Below are 21,673 nucleotides of genomic sequence, written 5' to 3'. Positions count from 1 at the left end.
CGAGACAGTCCACGTGAAGAGAAAGGGAGAGATAAAAATTAGGGCGGAATGGTGGAAAAGTTTTCGAGGAATTACCAACTTTTAAAAATCCTCGAAACAGATGGCCAAGTTTTCCTTTCGAACCCGCCAGGATCCGCCGGGACAGGAAAGAATAATTGCCCTGCTCGAGATACATTTCACCTGGAATGATAATAAATCGCAAGTTCCAAATAACGAGTTCGAGAAGCATGGAGTAAAATACGTGTAAAAAACGTAAGCCTAGATAATAAACGAATACGATGAAGATAGATAGATTCGAAAATTTCATCGATCCAATTTTTTCAAGATATTTTTCCCCATTTACATTTGTCAGCCATAAAATCTACCATAAATATTGGAAAATTAACGCATATTCGCACTTCAAATTCGATTGAAATTCTTCGATCGCGTTTTCAAAAAACTTTACAAATAATTCTTGTTTCGATATTTCGCTTTTAAATACTTTTCATCATTCAAAAATTCTTCGTTTCTTTTTTCACTATTTTCTTAAAAATCTCTATCGTTCCTTTTTTTTTCTTCTATATAAAATTGAAACGAAAGCAAGATTGGAACACAGAATCGTCCCTAACTGTTTCCTTTCTGAAAATTAGTACTCGGCCGTGTTTCCGGCCATCTCGAAAAGTTGTCGATTCGCTGGAAAGTCGCACGTGTTGCTCCAAGGACTGCTCTTTCCGCGTACAATTGCCATTTCAAATGAACGACACGCTGCCACTTTTAATCGAAACGCTTGCTCGCTCGATCCGGTAAACAAAGTTAAACTCGTTTAGCCGGCGCGCCCACGACGAGAATTGCGTCACGATGGAACGATAATCGTTGGAAAAGGTTGCTCGAAAAAGAGCATCCAACCGGTGTCATTTTGATCGATAACTTCCGTGTCGTTCGTTTTATCGAGCGCGATACAATTGTAATTTTTACGAGGTATAAATGTATTACTGCGCGAAACGTGAATCGAGATTACTTTGAAACATTGATCGAACACTCGAAACGAACGATCAAAGAATAATTCTTACTTTTTTTTTACATTTTTACACGCCAGAGTTTCTTTTCTGTTATATAATTTTTGCATAATTATTTTATCCTTACTGCATTCTTTTATTTACGAATTAATTAGCATTAATGTGTTATATATATATATACATAAATTGTATCGATGTTTCGAATGTTTCGCCAGTTAAATATAGGAATTATTCTAACCACGAGATGGAAGATTATACATGCAAAGTATGGATTTACCCGTGGAACGTAATGCTTAAACGTTTGTATACCTAACGTTCAACACGTGCACCGTATGTTAAAGAGGATGAGGAAGATAGAGCGAGAGTTGAATCTCACAAAGTAGAAACACACGTGGCGAGTGTAATTTCTTTTACATAGAAATATTTCCTCGACATTCCACTCGTTCGATCCCTCTTCGTCATCGTCCAATAACGATATAAATAAAAATCCACGAAGGATACGCGCCGGTTCTTCGACCACTGAAAATCCAACAATTTCGCCCAATTACCGTATTTCTCTCTATTTACCTCTCATAATTAAAATGAACGGCGACAGGGATCTCTAACCGTTCTCCTCCCCCGTCCCCGCGCTTAATCGCGGCCGATTTCAATGGGGATTTAAACGTGATTTCCTCCGCCAACTTTCCAACGCGAGCAATTTGTCGCGGCCAATTTCCACCGTTTGCCTTTCGATCGCGAGGAACACGAACGTGAAAGTGATTGTTGTCGGGCACAGATCGCGATACGATTTGCTCTGCGCGAGGGCGAGACACGTGTGTGTGTGTGTGTGTGTGTGTGTGTACAGGGTGTGGCGAGATTATCTTTGGATAGAAGCAGAGAACGAGAAAGAGATTTCACGCGCTCGAAGGGAGCGAAAATTTTATATATATATAATTTTGAACGAGGATGGAGGGAAGATATTAAATCGGGGAAATAAATGAAAAAGAGAAAAAAAAGTAGAATGAGAGGGGGGCCTTGTTTTGGAATCTGATTTAAAAATTCGTAGAATACACGCGTGTTGACATTTGAACTCGTGTTCTCAAACTCAATTTTCTCGGAAACGGGTATTTTTTTATTCATTTTTCGCGTGCAAAATAAACCAACCTCTCCCCTCCCCTATTGTCCATCCAGTTGGGGAACGGCACAAATGTTCGAATTTTCAAACTCCGCAGAACGAGGCTTCGAACGAAAACCTCTTTTATTCCGAATTATCAAATTATTTTCGCGGGTGGAAATAACTTGTTCGCATTCTACGTACCAAAAATTATTACCCATGAATTTCTCATCGAAAAAGTTTCAATATCGATCCAATTTTCTCGTCGTATATATGTAATATAACAACTCATAACAACAGAGAGAAAATTGGGAACAAAAATAGCGATACGAACGCTTCGAACATTTCATCTTCCATCTCAAAGTGAAATAAATTCCTTTCCCTATCCTACACAGAAACTGGAATTACTCATTCACCCCCTCTATTTATAATCCCCCGTTTCCCCCACTCGCAAGTTATACCCATTCCCAGATGGAATCGTATCATCATATTTGTTCAACCGATCCAGAATTCCGGAAATGGCGGGAATCGTTAAATAATCGGAGGTTGGCTCTTCGTCGATTATTCGAGACGCGGATGATCGGCCGTGACGTGAAAGCAACGCTTTGAAAATGAACGCGGCTCGCATACCGCGTTGTCGCGTTTGCATTGGCCGGCTAAATTATAATCTTCGTCCACGTGAATTTCTACTAACAATTTGGCGCGCCCGGTGATTATCCCGCCCGTTAATATGCTGATTAACCAGGCCTCCCCCCGTTATTGGAACGGACAGAAACATCGCGACAAAACGTCCCGTTACAAGTGGCTTATACAGTATAGTACAGCCTGGATAGTTAACATTGTGGTGGTGATAACTTGCACGCGATGTAATGCCACACTTGGTCGCAAAATTGTCCGGATAGATTGGATGTGTATTTGCGGGAAATGTGTGCGAATAAGGCTTAATAATTTGGTGGAATGGTTTGAACGCCGTGTTGAAAAAAAGCGGCTCGATTTTAAGGGAGATGTAATCTTCGTCGATCACATATTTTCAATTGAACTATTGGAATTTATTTTTTTTTTTTTCTTCTATAAAATTGGTCGAATTGAAAAGTTTGATGGAGCTACGAAAAGCTGATTAATGGGATTTAATTGATTCTCGAAGAAAATGATGTGGGTGTTCCAAGATAGAGGGTTCTAGAATTTGACTGGTAATCGCTTATAGATGGTTAATTAAGGAGATAGATGAAAAACAGATAGGTATTGAATTGACGAATACCTGTTGTATTAGTATTAGATGAAACGAAACGGGTCTAATCTCGCTTCCTTGTGCTTCCTGCAATGAAAGAGTGGAATCTGAGTTGAATGGATTGTCGATTCGATTGAGATTAGGCGATGTCTGTGATTAATATTCACAACTGATAATGATAAAAGATTATCAACGTAGAATCAATATTCCAATATTGTTCCAATCTGAATTGAAATTTTCGAAAAATCTTTCTCTTCTCGAAGAAAATCCGTAAGCGATGACGAAAGTTTGGCTTGTTATTAATAAAAGATCGATCGATTAAAAAGTTGCTAAATAAATCGATTAGCATAAAGTTTATATGTTCGAGCGTCTGAACAAGGGAATCGAAACAGCACGAGAGGTTGTAACCTCAATCGCTTGAAGCATTCTTTTCAGCCTTCGTTTAATCCCGATCGGGAAAGAAAGGGGGGATACATCACAAGTATCGCTGAAAAAATAATCACTACTTGATACTTTAATCCGGGATCTCGTTACATCTCGTGAAAGCATAATCTTTGTTCGAAATCGTTCGAAAATATTTCTTTAATTAATCGCATATAGTAGCAACATCACTGAGAAAATTAAATTGATTAAAAATGATCGCGATTACTCGCGATTACAATTTTGTTTTTCCTTTGTCACACGATGTCCGCGTGCCTATGGTTAAAAATTAACAACAGGGGGGAGGGGAAAATAGAAGTTGCCGTGCCAACGACACGTAGCTGACCCAGTTTCCGGAAGCTTGTTGCTCAAATGTTTCCTGTTTAATCCAATTTTAATACGCAATTACAAAGGTATAATTGGCACGAATTTGATAATGCATAATAACGAAGGGTGAAATTAATGAATATATACGATCGTTCCACCGTTTTGGCCACGTGTTATTTCGTTGTATAACGGTTGCAAATATTTCCATCATGATTGCTCGATAATTATATGTATATATATATATAACGTGTGTGTGTGTTATTATTAAATAGCCTTTGCGATGCTATAATTGACTGACGCAGGTCCTACGTTTCGATCATTTGCACGCGGTGAAAATGAAATTTTTTCGCGAGAAAAAGAGAGGGGAAAAATGCATAGTCTCTCTCTCTCTCTCTCGCGCTCGCTCGCTCGTCGATTATTCGATTTCGAAATTATTTCAAAGAACGGACACTGATGATAACGATCGTGCCGTTAGCCGTAAATATCGATTTACACGTCATCGACGTTAAAAATACTCCATCTTTTCTATTTTCAGTTGAGCAATGCTCGTTGTACTTATCGACGAGCTGTCGCGGAACGAAAAAAAGAAAAAAAAAAAAATGATCGACGACGATCGAAAAATGGACGGTTAAACAGCGAGAAAATTCGTGAAATTTCGATAAGTGGCGCCCATTTTCGATCGTGCTCGCCACTTTTTTTCGGCCGCTTCTCCCTTTGAAAAAAAAAAAAAAAAAAAAAAAGAAAGAAATATCGATGGAGAATATCGAAATTCAGAATTTTTTTAAAATTTATCGCTACTTTTCCTCGCCGAATTATTCGTCGAATTTTCCAAAAAAAATCGGTAAATATCCTCTTCCGTTCTTCTTTATTCTATGATGATCCGATCGAATTAATAATAAATCGTGATCGTGGGGGGAAAAAAGGGATGAACGAGACGCTGACTTCTCGTCTGACGATCGTTATAACGGTCGTCGAGGAAACGGGGATGTTCTTAGGGGACAGCTCGGTGGTTTTTCATTAACAGGTGAATATTCAAAAGGAAAGAGATGAAGACGTGGACGATCTCTTTCAGAGTAGTTGACCGCGGTCTTTCGTAACGTGGAACAAAAGGCTCGGTGAAGAGTTTGATCGTCCCGGCATGCGCGCGCCATGGATAAAAGAAAACGTGGAAAAAGATCTGGCGATGGAAAAACCGATGGTCTCGAAAGCGCTTCCTCGGGGAAAAACGATTTCTCTTCCTTTCCCTTATTATTATTCCGATATCGAATGATGGAACGCGTGCTCCGTCCAATCTATAATTTTATAATCAACGACGAAAAACGAATCTAATGATATTTGAAATTAATATTTCTTTCACTTTTTTCTTTTCTTTTTTTTTTTTTTTTACTGTTATCATCGAATTTATTTCGATGTTTGTTGCACGAGAGACGTATACTATGAATCAAATTGTGATAGATATTTTTATACAAGATAAACGCAAAAATTATTAATCAACAGTTTGAAATAATTTTAAATAATAATAAAAAAAAAAGGAGGACGTACGCGAATTATGTATCGAAAAATCGTATCGAAACGAATATCGCGATTACGAATTTTTGAAATTTCCAATTCTCGAAAACTTTGAATTTCGTTTCGCGAAATTACGGGATTACGATATGGATAATTCGTTTAAAAAAGAAGCGGGGAAGGGAGGAGGGAGATAGAAAGAGAAATTCGCAGAATCCATTCATCTCTCTGGGATATTTACATTCGCGCGTAGAAAACGTGTCGATGGACGAAATGAAGGAAAAATCCGAAACGCGAGGCTCACCTTATTTTCATCGCTCGAATTTACGAGATTTTTCCCGTGTTCCATATCTTTCTATCTCTGTGTTTGCCGAAGAATGTTACGTCGGTATTCAAAGCGCCTAGAGCGAACAAGCGCTCGAGCATCCTCCTCGTGTTCGAAAAAAATACACGATTTTAATAAAACGCGACACGAGATCTCACGCGAGATCTTTTTTCTCACATCGCCCCCGCGAAATTTCTGCGAATTAATAAAACTAATGGAATTTCAACGGCAGAAGAGTGATTAAATTTGCGATAAATATTGCAGAGAGGATAGCTCTCTTCTGTTGTTACAATCGAGGGGGAGGTCGAAGTGAAAGCGAAGAGAAAAATCGTGAAATTTCTCTCGTTTCGAACGAAATTGGAATTTTTCGAAGTGTAGGTTGAACTGTTGTTGAATCGGATATTGGAACTACAATTTGTGAATTTTCTGAAAAATTTTATTAAAAAAAAATCCACGATTAAATTTTTTTATCACGTTCAATTAATTTAGGATTAAATTTATAATCGAGCTAGATTATTCTTACCGAATTACCAATGTTTCTGACAATCTCTGGGATATATAATAATGAAAATGTGTTAAAATTGTTCTGTGGAATAGATTAAAGAATCGATTTCTGAAAATTCATATTTGATAAATTTAAGATTGAATTTGGGAATCGAATTTAGGTTTCCTTCGTTTATTATTCCTGCAACGAATATCAGATAATCCCCCGGCTTTCGATGAAATCCTTCTTCCGAGTAAACAAAGAAGAGCGATTTATCACGTAATTTTCTAGCTCTATCCGCAACTTAAATCAGACTCCGTGAGAGATCGAATATTTCAACGTGTAATTTCCTCCAGGAACGGGATAATGTTGCATCGTGATGCAATTTGAGCAGTTGTTTCGCGTTATCATAACCTAACGATCTAGAATCCGCTGTAAAATCGGCTAAACATCGCGTGTTACTTGCCGCCTTACGTTACATCACAACTCAAACGATGATTGAATAAAAAGATACACTCTTGAATGAATTTTTTTCGTTATTAAATTTCACATTTGTATTTTTAAAGATACGGATAATTATCATAATCGTATCTAAATTTATCCAATTTTTGTACATTCTCGCTAACATGTTTTTATTATACAATCGTAGAAATATTCGATCGATGTATATACGAAAAATATATATTGAGAAACGCGGAGGAAACGATGCCGTTGAAAACTGTCTTTGTTTTATCCCGATATCTCAATCGGTTGCCGAGATATGAGGATTCGAAGTGTGACAGCGAAGAGAGATAATTATGAATGGGCCCATGACCTACATTTTTTCCTGGAAACGCGTACTACGCGTACTCTTCCAAGAATCGCGTCTGTCGCTTGTCTGCAGTTTGGGATAGGTCGGCGAGACGAGGTGCGAGCGAGAGGCCCGAGTAAGCGGCGAGGACGGAGATAATAACCGATCAAAAAATTACCGTTTCCTTTACACGACGATATCTCGGGAACCGGAAGTCGTATCGGTATAAATCAAAGAGCGTTTCAAAGCGTAAGATTCTGCGCTTCCAACCGTCTTTCGCTCGTTTGCCGGAAGCCGTTATCCTCGGAGTTATAACGGTTTAAATTTCTTCCAATTTTAATACGCTTTCGATCGAACTCGAAGGCATTGCAATTGTTTTGACGTCGAAAAACCGTACAGTTTTTCTCGGATACTTGCAGATTAATATATTTACACCATTTATACAAAATAAACACGCGTAAATACGCATTTGTACATGTAACTTTAATCGATGTTAGAGAGAGTTTTTAAAAAAAATAATCGAAGACTCGATCACCGTCCAATTTTATAATACGCGGCACAAATTATATATATATATTTCTAAGAAGGAAGGATACATCGTACGATCGGCAAATTCGAAGGTGAAGAGCGTCTCGAAACGAGGGTCTTTGTAAATTAAGTGCGCCACCGAAATGGATCGCGTCGCGATGCAATCAAGGAGCACGTTACAACGTAATATCCGTGTCGAGAGGCGAAAGAGGGAAAAAAAGAAGAGAGAGAGAGAGAGAGGCCGCGAAATGAATTTTCCTGCGGCGCTCGCTTGTACGCGATGCACGTCGCCGCAACCCTGGCGCTTGTCGTTACCTTGCTACGTGTCAGAAAAGTGGCCGCGAGATCAACGATCCGTGCCTCTCCACGGAAATTGATCTCCGCCACCCTTCTGATCTTGCGAACGAGAAACGGCATAACCTTGAGTGGAGGGCCCTTGGAGAAAAGACGTCAAAGTGCAAAGCCTCGCGATATAATACCGCTGATGACTTGGTAACATTTTTTTCTTTTTTCTTTTTAAATCATTATGCACGCGATCCTTGTGCGCGTTTTTATCTTGGAACAATTAAGTGTAAATGAAAAATTTTCTGCTTTTTGTCGAGGGAGATGCTTTGTTGATGCCATTTTTCTTTTTTTTCAAATTTTGTAATTCCAGCTCTTGGCAACGTTTTAAAAATTAATTATGCGTGTGATCCTTTCATCCTTGTAGCAAAGATTTGAATTATATTTTTTTGTTAACTTAAGATTGATAAATATAGGTGGAAAAATTTCCATTTTTTTTTCTCCCGATTTTAAATTAATTAATAAGTGGTTCTTACGATTACGTTATTATAAATATTTTTGTCGTGTAAGTCATAGCACATTCTTCAAATGGAAACATTTTAAATTAAGAAAGTGATTTACTCGATATTTTGATAAAATGTTTTGATCATAGATACAATTAGAAATCTACGAGATTAATAGTAGAATATCAAAATAAAGAATGCACGTACAAAACGCAGTTTGGACAACGTGTATTTCGTTTTAACTCTGTTCTTTCCATCCATTGCATCGTGTTTGTGTTGCATCTATTTTTGTTTGACATGGTGATCAAATTTGTAGAGAATTTCTAAAACTTCGAACGCAACGAACTGTGCAAATGCAAATTTCATTCAAATTTTATTTGTTTATTCTTATACGTTACACTATATCATCCTGTCTTATAACTTTTCAAATTCCAAACACAACTTGACAAAAATCGTTCACTGGTCTAATTTCAATAAAATACCTCTCGATCTCCAAATCAACTTAAAACATTTTCTCGACAGAGAAAATGCCTCAAACAACGCTTATCAATTTTTCGATTCTGTCTCTGAGCAAAATTACCCTAAACAAACCTTCTTTTCTCGATCCAGACAGACTTCTTCGATCAGCAGCATTCAACGAAAGGGCGAGAAAAGAAAGAAAGAAGGAATAGAGGAAGGAGATCCTTGTATTTCATGTAACGAAGGATCTCGCCAAGTATGAGGAATTTCTAGACAGATTTTTGCCGGTTCGTTGCACAAGAGAGACACGGAGGATGAAAAGGGGGATGAAGAGGAGGATGGGTAGCGAGATGATGGAGAAGGTTTTCCACGAATCGATAACGAGAGCGGGCCTCTGAAGGAACCGCTCTTCGAAGAGTCAGAGTCGAGGGAAGCCAAAGCCAGGAAGGCTCGTGGTGGGCAGGAAGGTTGTTGTCGGAGACCAGGACGCGGCAGAACAGTCTGGCCAATGTGTGCGTGAAAGGAGGACAGGAAGAATATAAGAAGAAGAAGAAGAAGAAGGAGAGGAGGAGCAAAAAGAAGGAGGAGGAGGAGGGAAAGAATGCAAAAAGTCGAGAGAAGTGAGGCTAGCACGTACGTCGTATAGTCGGTATGTAGATGTGTGTATTGTGCACGGTTGTAGGGTTGCTTTTCAAGGAGGTCGGTGGGATAGGAACAGGTATAAAGAAGACAGAAAACCCGGGGCGGAGGAGGGGCAGGCTTGCTTCAAGGTCGAAGCATCAAAGATGCTCGCGTTAAAAGGGTCCCTTTCAATTTTTAGAAAGCCCTCGCGCCTTGTTGTGCCCCAACATCTCGCTGATGCATACGTAATACCGTTTCCGCGTAGTTTGCCTTTCTGCCGTTTCTTCTGTTTTCCTTCCTTCTCCCCCTTCGTCTCTCTTATCACTTTTCCAGCCGAGATATACGAATGTGTGCGCGTTGCTCGTCGCGAAATATAGCTTCATCCGATTTATCCGTTGAAACAATTTGCGTGGCGAGGAAAATTTATTGGAATCGAATTCTAAAAGTCATCCATCTGTCGTTATGGATATGAATAGAGGAGGATGAGACACTGCGTCGAGTTGTGTACGTACGTACAAAAATCGCGTGTAGATAATCGTTTCGTTCGGAATTTTTAAACGAGGCGACGAATAACTCGATTAAGCGGCATTACACGGCCGTGCTTCTCTGTTCGGCGGGCAAACGAATCCGTAGAGTCAACGTTATTGGTTACATCAGCAAGGTAAGTAAATACCTGGCGGGGCTTCTCCTTGCCCCACTGACGCCGGGGATTACCATCCGCAGGACATTGTACGAGGGCAGATCGCTGCCATTATCGTCCGGTTTTAATTGAATTCAGGATCGGTGCGTTCCGTGTCAAACGTATCATCGATGCGATCTGTGATGCATCTCCAGGACGAGAATTGGCGTACCTTAATGATACATCCATCGTACGTACGTATGTATCGTGTCTCTCTCGATCCACCATGACGTTTCATTAGTCGACGTTTCACCAACTCGACAGCCAGGATTTGGGATTAAAACTTGATCTTCGATGTGTATCTATGGTCTCTATGGATGAATGCGACCGATGGCGGCAGGAGAGAGAGAGAGAGAGAGAGAGAGGTAAATACTGGTTGGAACTTGATTAACTGGATTGGCTTCGAATTGAATCGAATTATAATTGTTGGTTTTTAGTTGTTTACGGAGAGAGGGAGGGGCTTTTCTTTTGTGAAAAGTTCTCCTCTGATGAATTAGACATTATTTGACGGAGGTTACTTTCAATGGAGTATAAAAGAGAACTTTGAACCAGGTTTGAACCATGTATAAGGCTGGTTAAATCGATTCTTGGAAATTATATTGTGAAATGCAGAAATTGAACGGTTTGATATGATTAATTTGTATGAAAATTAGATCTTGTTCTTTTAAATAACAATATATGATATATGAATTAATCAATTGATCGTGAAACGGAAACAACTAACAACTCGTTTATATCAAAAAAGAAATCATTGATTTCAAAGATATTTTTACGAAAAAAAAAAAAAACGGAGTTGGTTTCCAAGAAGTATATAGAAACTTGCGAGAATTGAAAATGGTGTTTCGAAAATGGTTTTGTGATGAAACTTTCGAAAAAATCGAGCGATGTATCTCGTTGACGTGGATTTATGAAATTTTTATAATAACATTTTAATACAGCCTACTTTGGATGAAACGTTGAAAATTCCCCAACATGGGTTTCGAGAATAATTTACCTTAACAACGTTACATCAGTTTGATGAAATGGGGTACGAAACGGGGTGAATTTAATAAATTCAAGCGTTGCTTTCCCGGGAAATACGATTTCAGAAGGGTTCATGCCCGTTTTCATAAATTTAATGCATGTGCAGCAAAGAAGAGTTTCTGCAACGAGTCATTCAGAGAACCAGTCATCCACCGGTTTGGAGAATTGAAACTCGCGATCCATTCATCGATAAAGCGAGCAAGCTTCTGACGAGAATTTCTTTTCTTGTTGTTGAAAGAAAAAAATATCATCGAGGAAAAGAAGGGTAATTCGTCCGATGTTTTGAATAAAACGAGATAAATCGAGAGATTTCTTGTCCCCGAAGATCAACGATTTTATTATTAATCGATTAAAAAATGGTCCGCTATATTTTTTGATTCATATTTGAGTTTCATATCACGTGTCGTTTAAATCGTCAAAAGCACGAGTGATCCGGCTTGATTGGGATTTACCTTGGTACGGTAAATTAAATTTGCAAATTGAAAAAAATTTCTCGTCCAAATATAATTCTCGATAATTTTCGAATTTTGTAACTAAATTTTCCTAAGTTAATAGAATAAATAATAACAAAGATTATTGCTCTACACGTATATATATATATATTCGTTGCATTGTAATGTTATTGATATATTAAAACGCTCGTTCATTTAATTTTATTTATCTATAACGTAATTTCGTTGCAAAATATGCGATAAATTGATTAATGGCAAAAATATTTAACGTGACAAATATATTCTCTGTAATAAACCATTTGCGTTTATCTTATCGCTAGCATATACAATTGGTTATAAACATAAGCATAAAATAGTTTACTGGCTATAATAAGTCAACACGTTCACTTTATTTTATCGCTAGTGGTTATAAACATAAATATAAAATTTATATAATTTGTTCCTCATCATTTTTCTCGTGTTAACTTTCACTATTGTTTATTTCATCGTCCAGACAAATTTATGCATTAAGCGAATAAAATTTATGCTTCGACATTTCAGTACTTTAATGTACGCAACAATTTGTAAAGTATTATAAATTGTTTTCTCTAAAACCGATGGACATAAATTCAATCGTTCGTAAAGTAAATTTGTGTAAAGAAAATTTTTCGAACGAATTTCTTAAATTGTCTCCATCTTTTCTTAACTTTTGTTTACTTTTAATAATAACAATATTTAAATAACGTATTATAGAACTTGATAATATTTATTTGAAACATTTCTTTCTATTCCTTAACAATTAAAAAGTTAGAATGAAGAACAAAAGAATAATTATAATGAAAGATTATAAAAAAAAAAAAATCGTATCGATCAATAATTTCAAACAACTATCAACCATCTGGAAAATATACGTATGGAGCTAAGATAATAATCTTTCGTATATTAATTCATTGCAATAATTGTGCAATAGAATTCTTCAATTCTGCTTGACTTGAGATGCAACACGGAATAAAAGGTCGAAAATTCCATCTAAGATTTAATTGATCGAGTTGAATTGCTGCGGTCGAAAGACGTCGTCCTCGTCAAATTGCATAATCTCGGGGCTGTCGAGCGAATTCTGGAGACAACTCCAGAATCCTCGCGTATACTGCGTGCATTGCGTGCGGATGCTCATTAGCGTTTCTGACGATAATTCTGATATCGGTCGATCCGCCTGTGTGAGGCTGCGTTAACGATCTAACACCGGGCTGCAACAAGGATCTAAACGCGGCCCTTTCTACGAGTTTCCACTCGTGTCAGCAACGTGCAGAACGTGCTTAATCCGCATTTAGAATAATTATTATTATTATTATTATTATTATCGTATCGTCCTACGATTTTTGAGTTTGCAATTTTGCTTCTTTGTCCAATGCAACTTGTCGGAAGATCAGGGAAAAAATTTGAGAGTTTACGTAATGAAAACAGGGATTGAGAAGGTCGATTGTGTCGAATTTTGAATATAATTGCTGCTCAATTATTCGAAGGAAGGAGCTTGGAAAGAAATTTATAGATAGATGTTAGGTAATTATTTCGTTTCTCGGTTTGATCCGGTGGAATAAAATATTTTGTTAAGAAAAATTATTAATAACAAGACGCTCGTCGCAGTTACGTAAGAGCGTAAAGGGAAACGGTGAATGTTATAAAATATTGTTCCTTATCAATTATTATGACGAGCGAGAAAGGGAAGACATTTATTTGAAAGGATCGTAATTGTAGAATTCACAATTAATAGCATCCATCGAACGAATTAAAAGAAGACTAAAAATTGACAAGAATCATTTCAACTACGAATTATTCCACGATGTGTATTCATCGTTTTATCCTTTATACTCAAATTTGAGAGAAGGAAAAAATAGAAATATCCATTCGAACGTCTGAATCGCGCCGCGTTGTTTACATCAAAAGAAACGGTATACGGCTCTTCCGTGTAAGCCTATCAAGGATGATCGATAACGTTACATAAGCATGCAACAAAGCGTTCCTTCATTCATCATCCCCTTCACCTTCACGAAGACAGTAGTTGAGGGGGGGAAAAACGAGGAAAAGGAAGTTGGAGGATGGAAAGACGAGCATCGTCGTCGATGGCGAAAGTTAATAATCCCGTAATAAATTATATTTTTTTCTCGCTCGATCCTTCGACTAATTGCGTTTTCTATCGTTTTATTCGCGATAATTTCATCGATGACGCAAACGAAAATCCCATTTGTCCGCTTTTATTCCACGCTCTCGTTGAAGAAAAAATTTTTTCACGCAATAATCGCGCATATTATCGTGTCGCAATGTCGATTTCTGGACGAGATCGAAGTTTGACCCGAATTGCCTTTTCACACACGCGCCAAATGGAGAAGAAGTCGAGGAATCGGGCGGGAAATTCGAACGTGGATCCCGCCACGTGACCCAATAAAATGGAGAAGGAAAACAATGGGGGGTTAACGAGCGATCTTTATCTCCAGAATAACACCGTTTTTTTTTCTCTTTTTTTCTCTCTCTCTCTCTCGTTGTTCTTTCTTTTCGTCAACGAGAGGACAAAGGCCTCGATGTTCGATTTTTTTTTTTTTTTGATCCCTGCAAGCTGATGTATCTATCTTTCACCCGTTGCCCTCCTTGTCGCGCTTCCTTTGACGAGCGTTCGTCTTTTGTGCAACGAGGAATAATCGTGAAATGGGTTGCAAAGATTTCAATCACGATGTATACTTGTTTGATTGCTGTTTTTTTTTTTTATATATATATATATATATTCCCTCAATTTTCTCCTTCAATTTTTCCTCGATTTTGCATGTGATAAATTCGTAACACGAATTTTTCTTCCCGAGTAAAATGTAATTAGTTTTAATTTTTTTTCCCGAATAAAAATTTGTTTGGATTGGAAAAGAAAACCATTTTACTTTCGTCCGCTTTGGCGAATCCGCGAAAGCAGATTAAGCTGATTAAAAAGAATAATTAGCTAGTACGTAATTCAATCTTTTATGACGGATAAGGAAATTCCTCCTTATTCGAAAGCATCAATATTTTTTCCTTTTTCATATCGATCAAAAGAGATGAAAAAATTTATAATATTAATATATCGTGTATATTATAATCTTTTTAATCTTGCTAATTATTCACGATGACTCGAACACATAAAGGGTTAAACTCACTGCAATTAATGAGATTAAAAATCGCGGATATAACTCTAATAATTCGAGATGAAGTTTCCCTTTTTTTAAATATTCAAACAATACTCAACTTTTCTCCCTTTTTTCCCCGTAGAGTGTTTCCTTAACTCCGAGATGGATATTCCGTCCTTAATCTATCTTTGTGCGGATGGTATAATCTGTATTTGGAAGCTTCTCGAGGAGAGAGGAGGAGGAGGAGGAGGAGGAGGAGGAGGTCTTGTTTGCCGAAGAAAATCCAGAAAATCAACAAGAGATAATTAATTAGCTGGAGCACGAACTGACCGGTCTGCGCCTACGTCTGCACGACAGAATTGGAGCACGAATAAATTCGTTATTCTTCCACCGTTGTCGATGCCCTGCATACGAAAAATATTTTTCCAACGGATACACGTTACCTGTGGTAATTTAATTTGGTACGTCGAGAAGAGTTCTGGATATGGATAACGACAATCAAAATTTGCAGAAGAAATTATCCGCTTGTAGGTCAGGGGAAAAAAATCTTTTGAATTTGATCGTGATCATATTATATTCGCCATAGATTCTCGATTAGATCTATGATTAGAATCATGAAAATGACGATACGAGTTCGTGAAATTTGCGTACTTTATTTAATCGTCATACTTTCGAAGTGTGAGTATAAAAATATTAAATTTTTTAATTTTTAATTATTTTAGAATTATTTTAAAATAGTAGAATACAATAAAAACTTTCACGCTTCATCTGTTAAGAAATCAATTGATTTTAATTGTCGTTGAAATAGAATTGAATAACGAGGAGAGATTATTTATTGAATGTTATTAAGATACTTTTTAATAAATCGTTTTAACGAAGGGACCATCCTAATTTGATGTATGCACTGCTGAACAATCAAAGAGAGCGTCTATGTGGAGAATTGTCTAGATAAACTTTGAAACGTCGAGTTCCTGAGAAATCTAACACGAACCTCGACTATGAGAACATCAAAGAAGTAATTATCTCTTATCAGTATATTTGTACCAAAGTATTTGGTATCTATCCTTCTCGTTTTAACAACACAAATTAATAATCGTGATATCTGATTAATAAAATTCTATATTAATATAAAATAGGCCTATTCCTCTTCAAGACCAAATTTTATTAAAGGAAAAAATTCTTTCTCGTCGTTTCAATTATTAATGTGTCTTTATAATATTTTTTTTTTATATAAACAAAATAGAATATAAAATAAAATTTAACGATCGTTTATTACCGATTTATATTTCTTACTCATTTAATCGTAATCATTCGTGAAAGAAAAATTTCCATCATGATTCATCGTTTCCATCTAGCAGAAATGTGTTGAACACATTTAGAGGAAATACGAGAATGGAGTGTATAAAATTTTTATCAAAATTGTATAATTGTAAATGTCGTGAAACAGGGTGATTGCACGCGAATTATACAAATTCCATCGATGCTGTGACACGAATGCGCGAAACGAGTTTGGTGCAATTGAAAAGTTCAGATTACATGGAACGATTAACGCGGCTGTTAGCAAAATCGAGTCCCTCTGACGTATTATGTTAATTAATATTCTGATAAGTACGGTGAATTTGCATCATTTGCAATATTCCATAATGAACTTGGAAAATATAATTCGTAGAACACGTGCATATATATGAAAGTGGTAATATTATATATTTTGTTGAAATACCGTTTCGTGTTATAAACGTCGGAAAATTTTAACACTATTATCAATAATGTTTTATCAACTTCGTTGATCGTTCTTCCCATTCTAATATATTAATGAATATATTTTCGAAACTCCACCATTGAATTCGTAATTTTTCACATGGAAATATAAACGCGAACGATTGCATTACTTGTTGCTCGTATTTCAATGTTTAACCAATTTTTGAAGTGTTGATAAAATTTAATTATTTTAACTCGGTTCTGGAAATATTAACTTAAAAAAAAAAAGAAAAAAAATAGTAATAAATTAATTAATCAATTCAGCTGAGAATTCTGCGAATTTTCAAACTATTATTTTATTATTGGACACGAGTATAACGTAATTTATAATAACAAAAGGAAATCAATGTTCCGTGCAATAACAAGGATCGGATAATAAATTCATTGCCGATACCTTTATTTAAATTATATTCTATTTTGTCGAATATAAATAATATTCCATCAGACAATATCTTTGCCCATACGATGTTATGGACGAAATATTTCGCGTGTCTCGTTTTTATTTTTATTTCCTCCATAAATTTACGGTGAAATCCATTTCATCGTGTTGCTGAACGAGAATCGTAAGTGTTAAGTAAATATCTTTATTTTATTAGAATGTTCCAGACGCGTGCAATATTAATTAATTTTCAACATGCCTCGTGTTCGAGTCCTACCAACAAATATCAACCAAATATTAACAATTATACCTTACGAACATATCTTCGAATAAAATTTATAATTTCATGATAAATATGAATATGTATAATCTCAAAAGAATCTTCAAGAATACACACGTTCTTCAAAAAAAAAAAAAAATCAAGACTCTTTTACGCTTTTAAAAGAAACTCTTGGCGCGACACGATCAGCAAAAAAACTACTCTCGAAATCCTCGAGGGGATTCCCTCGAGCTCCTCGGGCAAGAATCACGAGGGGCGATACACGTTTCAAATATTTTTCGAGCGAAGAATAAGCAAGGGAAAGGGAGGATATCGCGTTCACCCCCCGCGGCTGTTCCCCGTGAAATTCCGCGCCGCAAAATTCCGATTCTTTCCATCGACATTTACACCGCGCGTGTATATACGTATATACATTTGTTGAGCCTACCGTTCTTTCGCTCTTTGCATGCACCATCGACAGTCGTCATCCGGCTCGATGCAAATTCCCTTACAGAACCGGGGGCGGATTACGCGAGAAACAATTCCGAGGTGTCACGCGAATATCGAGGCTTGTGTTCTGGAATCTCTCCGATGTGACGTTGAGTCGAGGGAGAGGTCGATTGAAAAAAGTCGAACGGTTTTGGAAAGGTTTGAATTTCTCGACAGGGAAGGGATTTCACCTTGTTCGCTGACGACGTTGTGTCTTTTTGTGTGATTCGATCGAGTGGACGTTCTGCAATTTTCTTGACTTCCTTCTGAACTATATAAAGACTCGAATCGAGGAAATTATAATTGACCGAAAAGGGGGGCGGTATTTTTGCGCGGAAACGTCCCGGCGTATTTTTTCCTCCGCGACCGAGTTTCTTACAACGCACACGAGGCCATACGTTGTTTCCGTGTGTTCTGCTTTTTTTCGTCTGTGCTCGTTAAAATATTGCCGTGTTTCGGGCGTAAAAAAAAGGGAAAAAAAAAAAAAAAAAAACACCACCAACTCCTGTCCGCGTTAGAATATAAAAAAGCGGCTGTGAAAAGGTGTGCATAGAGAGCGGCCGCATCGGATACGATAGACCGTGGAAAACTGCTATTTTCTCGCTCGTGAATCAAACAAGGGGGAGAATATCCGGTGGTGGTGGACGCTGTAACAGGGGCGCGAGTGAATTTATCCAGCGTGTGTATATATATATATATATTGGGGGTGAACTTTTAAGATGGCGTGAAAAAGAAGAGGGAGAGAACGTGTGATCGTTACGCGACGTGATTTTCACGCCGTTGGAATAACGCGTGTGGTGCGCGTGGAAAAATTGAGGGGAGGGGAAGGATAAAAGCGCGGCGCCCCTTTGACTCGCTCGTAATAAAATAGATTTTATTCGTGAAAAAAAAAAAAAAAGAAAATGTTAACGCGCTTATTCTTAATTTTATTATTTTTTATTTTCAGTTTCTCCCTCCCCTCTCCCTTTTTTTGCGTGGAAATGAAAAGCTGAAGTTATATAAACGTTAAAAGGGAAGAGATATAAATTATAATTGTAAGGTTTTACAACGGCGTGATAAATCAAGTTAACTCGACACTTTCTGGAGGATTGGTGAATGAAATAATTTTGTATCGTAGTTTATACCATCTTCAGGAATTACTGACCCATACCATAAATCCGTTTAACAAGCGGAGGTGCTGATTTACCTGGAGGATTTCCTGGAGGGATATTGCAACCCCCATTGTTTAACGGATGAAAGTATGCAGCGCCTCTTGGCAGTGGTACGTGATGGAGGATACACGAAAAGAAAGTAAGACCCTCTTTCTTTACTCTTAACTTTGTTAACTAATAGTTTGAAATATAATAAACTCGAGAAAGAGGCGAGCATATTTTGAGTTGCGAAAATATTTCATATATTTTCACAAAGAATGCTAATGATGAAGATTCAAGTGTTAATATATCACGAAAATTTAATACTATTCTTGAATATCGATTCATTTTTGTTGTATTAGTTTCAGCGCGACAGTCAATTTTCAAATGCTGTAAGTAATAATTTTACGTTAATGAAATATTGGTCCTCGATCGTTTCGAGTTAAACTACTGCTTTTCATCACCGAAAAGAATTATTTATCGCGTAAAAATACTATAAAATTTAAATTTTACGCGTGATAACTCGATAACCAGATCAACTACGCACAAAACAAATATAAAAATATGTTGGTTGAAGCTTATTATTTAGTTGCGTGCAATTTAATTTCGCACTAGGTGAAGTCGCGAGACGAAGATAAAGTAACTCTATCTCCGTTACAATCTCTCCTCATCCCGCTTCATCTACTGCGAAATTAAATTACTTACAACTAACTAAATTCGACCGATATTTTTCCAACTTTCACGTATATTCCGTGTGCGATTTTAATTTAATAATACCAATTCGAAATATCTTAAATATTAAATCTCTCTAAAATTCCATTTCCATATTTTAACCAGCGTTATCATTACTATTTCACTTTGTTCAATGGAGGGAGAAAAATTGATTTGCCTCGAAACGTGAGCATCGATCCGAGGGAAAAATTCAACGTGCCTTATTCCTCGATCGTATGACGTCCAGTTCCAACTTCGAAGAGGAAAATTATACGATCGAAATAGAGAAATACGGCGGATGGTGGGTCGGCATTGCGATTTGCAATGGATGAAAGCGAACGGATCGGCCACCGTATTCTCGAAATATTTTCCACGTGTTTGAGCACCAAGTTTCTTCCCCCCTCCCGCCCCACCCGATAAAACTTTTAATAAGTTGCCGACAGGATGCACACCGGCCCATTCCCTGCGGAGTTTAACATCGATACCTGTCTCCATTACTACGCTATTTATATATTCCATCCCTTATTTTCGTTCAAATTCGCACGACACGACCCTCGTTTCCCCTCTTCTTCTTCTTCTTCTTCTTCTTCTTCTTCTTCTCGAAGGGGTAGACTTTTTCCCCTCCCCTCGTCCAGAATGTCCAACTTTTCCAAGGTAAATATGGACGCAAAAGCCATTATTGTACAGGATCCCGGCGAAAGATAAACTCGTTGCGAGAAGAAGAAAGGAGATTCGAATAACTCACGGTATGCTGCGGATAATGGCCGACTTGGAATGGCCACCTTTGGAGGGAAGTTGGGAGATACTCACCTGAAACAGAGAATTAAAGAAAGTCATTGTTAGCCCGGGATCCCTTTTCGCAATTCTCTCGCGCGAAACTCTCCCTTCTCCAAGTTGGAGAGAAAGTTAACCGTGCTAATTATCATACACGGCTCCTTCTAATGACAGTCTCGCCGACTAATTAACGTTTGAACCTTGGTCTCAAAGGGGGCAATGAATTCCCAAAACGTGGGAAAAGTTTTCGCGGATAAATCTCATCCGGAATTTGAATTTGGCGCTCTTTTTCCCGCGCTTTGAGAATTTTCCATCGCCTGATTTTCAACCTCGCCACCTTTCTTTTTACCTCGACTTCGTTTTTTGTCGAAGTTGGCCAATTCTCTCTCTCGAGAAGAAGAAAATTTTCTTAAACTCTTCTTCCTCTTCTTCTTCTTAAAGAGAAACATATAACAATCATCCGACATCCGTCACATCATCTCAAATTCTCTAATTGTTTCAATCGAATGAGGAGGAGAAAAGAAGAAATTCCCGCCCCTTTCGATGGATCCGCGCGTGGTGGACGTGCCGTGAATCGGGGCCGCGATAGAACACGACTGCAAACAGCCTAGAAATTCGTTGTGTTAAGGCGCGGAGTCGGTGGGCTAATGTGTTTACAGATTCGCCAATTGTAAACTAAACCGCGAGCAAGCGGGGGAGGTTGTGCACCTGCAGGGTACGTACGTAACAACAATGGAGGGAAGCCATGGAGCAAAATTTCCCTGTTGCGCGGCGTTGCGCTAAGCCCCGGCTTCGAATTCTTCATCGGGGCAAAGTGGATTTGCGCCGCGAAACGGATTCACGATCGAACCGGATACGGCCAAGTTGCTAGCTTTGCCCCTCTCTCTGTTTTTCGGTTCGCATCGTAAATCTCGCTTCACTGCGTAAATTAACGAGTGGGGATCGAGGGATTGATGGACGAGCATTGGGACCAGTTGGATTTTGCCATATGTGGGATTTTTTGATTGATTTTTTTCGAATGGGAAGATATTTCATTTATGGAGTTAGTTGTGGATGGATTTTGAGATAGTTCTTTTTTTTATTATTATTATTATTATTTGGTGGATAAAGATTGGTAGAGGGGAGAGGAAATAGTTTCTCGAAGATTTCGAGAATTGTGAGAAATTTAATTATGTAAAATTTCGAATTCTTTGGTTTTACATGGAATTTTCATTGATTTCTGTCCGGATGGGAAAATTGATGGGAATTTTTAAATAATTAATAATGGACGACAACGTAAAAGCTGGTTTCCCGATCGGAATGTTGGAAGAGATTTTAACACATGCAGGATTTT

General features: G+C 37.6%; 1 protein-coding gene and 1 long non-coding RNA gene across 4 annotated transcripts in view; one reads left to right on the top strand and one right to left on the bottom strand.

The window, feature by feature from the left end:
- The window catches only part of Cow (Proteoglycan Cow), a 174,026-nt gene that overhangs the window by 113,241 nt on the left and 39,112 nt on the right, over positions 1-21,673 (bottom strand). The gene's annotated exons all lie outside the window — the stretch shown is intronic.
- Positions 1-21,673, top strand: part of LOC147658302 (uncharacterized) — a 71,236-nt gene that overhangs the window by 34,477 nt on the left and 15,086 nt on the right. Inside the window, exons 2-4 of one of the 3 annotated variants that reach the window (XR_015290702.1) lie at positions 9,091-9,589; positions 14,983-15,301; positions 18,859-18,955. This is a non-coding gene — a long non-coding RNA (uncharacterized LOC147658302). Of the gene's footprint in view, positions 1-9,090; positions 9,590-14,982; positions 15,401-18,858; positions 18,956-21,673 lie in introns of those variants that run through there. The other 2 variants (XR_015290701.1, XR_015290703.1) reach the window with 2 other exon arrangements.

Source organism: Apis florea, unplaced genomic scaffold, assembly GCF_048593485.1.
Source record: "Apis florea isolate Af1SG1 unplaced genomic scaffold, ASM4859348v1 contig_2291_pilon, whole genome shotgun sequence".
Classification (NCBI taxonomy): domain Eukaryota; kingdom Metazoa; phylum Arthropoda; class Insecta; order Hymenoptera; family Apidae; genus Apis; species Apis florea.
Note: the sequence above shows the minus strand (reverse complement) of the source record. Positions and strands in the feature narration are given on the sequence as shown.